The 4,209-nt window shown below is 48.3% G+C and overlaps 1 pseudogene; it reads right to left on the bottom strand.

Annotated features, from left to right (window-relative positions):
* Positions 1-1,856: 1,856 nt before the first annotated feature.
* On the bottom strand, positions 1,857-3,976 carry LOC115310755 (annotated as a pseudogene).
* Between the last annotated feature and the right edge of the window lie 233 nt (positions 3,977-4,209).

Here is a 4,209-nt window from a genome sequence, read left to right as displayed (position 1 = left end):
CTAAGCCAGAAGACCCTCTCTAACAGGCTCCAGTGATGAGAGAAAGCCCAGCCTGAAACAGAGCACTTTTAGCATCGTTTTGCCTTATGTCCGATGCACTACCGCCGGTGCGAGGTAGGAAAACGCAGCGGATTCGGCTCGCGCTTCAATACTTCGTCTAATCTTAGCATGGGCTATTGTTGGTCGCGTGCTAAAAGCGCGAGCTATTTGCTTGCGAAGACACCTCGGCGGCTGCACGAGGGCTCGTGTGGCGTGAACGCCAATGAAGCCTACCGTCTCGCGCTAAAGCAGCCTCCAGGGCCAGTCCATGCTAAGGTGAGACGAAGTATAGCTTTAACTTTGTTCGGTTTAAATTTGGCTTTTTAGCGCTGGAGCAATAGTGTTGAGCGTTAGCTTATCACTTTAAAATGCACATTGGCTGCGGGAGAAGCAATTACACATTGCACGTCTGCGCTACGCGCGCCCAGCTGTGACCTTGAGAGGTTCTGAGGTTCGGAGCTGTCTTGAGCGTGTTATCAGTGCTATGCCCTTACTGCATTACGATGTCTCCTCTCCGGATTAGAAGATAAGATTGGCGGTGCGGGCGGAAACAGAGGGCACATTGGAAATTGGAAAAGTGATTTCGCTCGGGGCTTAGGCGCCACATGTCGTCGCGAAATGGAATTAAACCGAATGTCTCGGATTCTGGGCCATGGAAACCTATGAAGCACAGACCATACAAGACAATGGAGAAAAATGCGTCTCCGCGCCATCTTTTGGCGTTGACGGACAAAGAGGTTCAGTACTTGAACCCCTATACATAATCACGTTTGCACGTGAGCGCGTGAGGTGGTGCACCGGGTGGGTCTATGCGCTCGCGCCGGTATAGCTTTGGCTGTGGTGCCTGTTGGAGGCAAAAAGGTAAATAAGCTTTACGAGGCACTGATTGGCGGCCTTTGGACGATCACTTTTTTATTTTTATTTTCTATTAATTTTGTATCCAATTTTTTTATTCTCAATTTGTCTCCAACGGTCCAGGGGTTATTTTCTAAGCCTTCAGAATAGTATCGTATAGAGTTAAAAATCATTACCTTTGTTTAATTTTTACTAATTTCGTTTTGGTCTGCTGTGTTTTAATCTTTCTAGTCTAACAATCTTCTTACAGCGCCCGGTTAGAGAAAGACGTATTTTTTCTTATTTTTTCAACTCCAGACACTTCCTTCACCTTCTTCTTTAACGTTGTATATAAAACCGCCAGTTGTGAGTTAGCGCCTGTCCTGTCCACTTCTTCGTCTGTCCTCGTCCTAGCGATATTTGCAATTTAATACGTTTTGCTGCCATATGCGGCACTAATGCTTGGCGCGACGTATTCCACTGGTGGTATTGTGAATTGGTTTACTTCCAAAGCTAAAAGTGTAACAGGTGGGACCATTCGGTTTGCTAAAAATGTGCTGATATGGAAATTTCGTTGCATAACTAGCGTTTTACGTTTAAGATTGATAAGAAAGATGCTCATGTGTGTTATGTTGCTAGTTAAGCTCAGGAGAATGGTTTAAGCAAACTGTTTAATATGTAATATACGGGATCATAGCAGCAGCTATGGTGATGGCTCGTCAGTTCCAAACGCAACAGCGCGTGCCACACCCCGCGAGTGTGCTCACTGGATGTCCTCTTCTAAGATCAGAGAGCCTCATGACATCATAACATGCCCCCTTCTTCTTTTTTTTTGTTGAAAATAACGCAGTGCGAGTGCGGCACTTGTCAGTCCCTGTATCGTAGCTGCTTCAGCACGACGCGTCCACTTCTTGTTGTTTTTTGGTTATCCTGTTGACCTTGTAGATGTGGAAATGTTTTCAAGTGATTCGTCGTTTAAGACTCTATAGGGGCATAGTCTTCAACAGCTTCGTTTGAGACTGTAGGGAAATAGTTTGCAGCAGCTGTACTCGTTTCGGCTGTTCCATGTGCTTCTTTGATGTGGTACCGGTTGCGCCTGTAAGTCCTCGATGTGTTTCAGCTGCGTCTTCTCCTGGTTCCACTTGTCTCGACTCGGCTTGCTGGTGCCTCCGAAGTTCTCGCTGTACCCCCAGTGCCCTCGGTGACATGTTCCATCGAGGCTCCCACTTTTTGGTTTGGCGCCTGTACCAACCGTTCTTTAGCCTTGAGATGCTGTCCTTGAGGAGGCGAAAGCGCTCTTGCAACTGCTGGTTTGCTTGCCACAGCTCTTGCTGCTCCTGCATGGCCTTTTGTTCCACTGCGCCCTGCTGCTCCTCGAAGACTGCGAGAGCTCGCCTGTCTGTTGCCCACCCTTCTATGAGCTGTGCGCACCTGTCCTCCAAACTGCGTTTCTCTTGGGCTGTCGTGTGAAACTCTTCCTGCAGGTTCCCGTGTCTGTATACAATGTGGTTATACTTGTCCAACAGCTTTGTGTTCAGCGCTGACAGTGCTGCCTCACACTTGGCCGCTTCGTCCAGCGCAGTGCAGTGCTCGTTTTCTATCTCCTTGGTGGCCTTGACGTGCTGCTCACTCTGAGTCTTCAGCTCCTCCTCGAGGCAATGTCGTGCCTGTTTTAAGTTCTCTGCTAGCTGTTGAAAATATCTGTTGTCGTTGGCGAGCATCTCGGCTTGCTCCTCCAGGCTGGAAAGTTCTGACCGCAAAGCGTCGGCTTCGATTTCTAGCTTTCCGTTGCGTTTTAGGAGGCTGCTGACTTTCTCGTTCAATCTGTCACAGTCTGTTTGTGCCTTCTTGGCAATGAAGCTTCCGTCTGCTTCCGTTTGCGACGAATTGTGACACCTAACAACATTCTCGCTCTCTCTCCCAAAGTCCCCGCCACCTTTTCGTGTCTCTGCTGCCAGAGGCGAATTTCATCAGACACGCACCTAATCTTTTCACTCGCACCTTCACAAGATGATTTCCACTGCTGACTTTCTTGAGCGAGGAGCTCGTTCCCAACTGTCAAGAATGTGACCCGTTCCTGAAGCACTGCCAGCAGACAGTCCAAGTTTTCCAGCTGACTTGCTTCAAGAGACACTGCAGCTTCTGACGACTTGTTGGTGTGCTCGATGATGCTCCGGAAAAATGCCCCGAGATCTTGCAACGGCCACTGGTACCGGTCCTCTAAGTACTGATAGTTTTTCTGAAGTAGATTAAACTGCTCCTCTTTTTTAGCAAGCTGGTTTTCCAGGGCCTCTCATTTGCGTTTTGCGATGTCCAGCAGCTTCTTGAGGTACTGAAAGGCACTGAACTCTCGTTGTTCGAAATTATTCTCAACTACCGGTAAGTCTTCGCCACAGTCTTGAAGAAGGACATCCTGCAGGATGCAGTACTCGGCAGAAAATCTTTCGAGCTCAAGCTGAGATGCTTCAAAGTTCTTCTTCAGGGTGTTCGCTTCCTCCACCTTGGCATCTACAAGCTCCAGCTGCTTTGCCAAATCCCCACTTAGAGAAAATAACTGGGCTTTCAATGTTTCGGACTCCTGATACTTGGCATGAGAAAATTCTGCTTGCTGCGCTTGAACCTTCCCCAGGAGAGCCGGAGCTGCCTTGCATTCGCTTTCAAGGGCCTGCTCACGGCCAAAGCTCGCTTCGATATTTGTCTCGTGCTCCAAAGACATTCGCTGCATTTCTGCATTTGCCAAACCCAACTCTGAAATCAGGCCTTGTCCTTCTTCGGGGCGAGGTGCCCGCATGCCCTTTTTTTTCTTTGACCGCCTCTCCAGCTTTCTTCCAGTTTGCGCAAGCTTGAATTTGAGCAGTTCAAAGTTCTCTACGGATGCCACTCCCTCTTTACTTCGTAGCTCTTTCACCTGGGTCTTCGAAATATCATTAATGTATACGCTTTCGTACCGTGCTGTTGCTTTGGTTGATGGAAGAGGCCCAATTGTTATGCCTCCCAAGTGAACCGTTTCATGGCGGTCATTGTTCATGGATGAGTGGGACGTTTCTTCTAGTGCGGAAACACGCCGATATCCGTAGGTTTTCTGCTGTGTCTGGTTGCACATTCGGGAAAAATGTCCAAACGTTTCACAGGAAAGGCAGTGCTTTCCGTAAGCTGGGCAGTTTCGGGGTTGATGGGATGTACCTCATCTCGAACATGAACTTTGCTGTCGGTTGCTGGATCGGTCTTTTTGTAGTTCGGATGGTTGATACCTTCGTTGCGCTGCTCTGAAGCTAGATGGCTGACGAAAGAGTCCATCAACTCTAATTTTGTCTTCAGTTTTCTGAATATCATTCA

The sequence above is a fragment of the Ixodes scapularis genome, unplaced genomic scaffold, assembly GCF_016920785.2.
Source record: "Ixodes scapularis isolate PalLabHiFi unplaced genomic scaffold, ASM1692078v2 PGA_scaffold7__128_contigs__length_106722199, whole genome shotgun sequence".
Classification (NCBI taxonomy): Eukaryota; Metazoa; Arthropoda; class Arachnida; order Ixodida; family Ixodidae; genus Ixodes; species Ixodes scapularis.
Note: the sequence above shows the minus strand (reverse complement) of the source record. Positions and strands in the feature narration are given on the sequence as shown.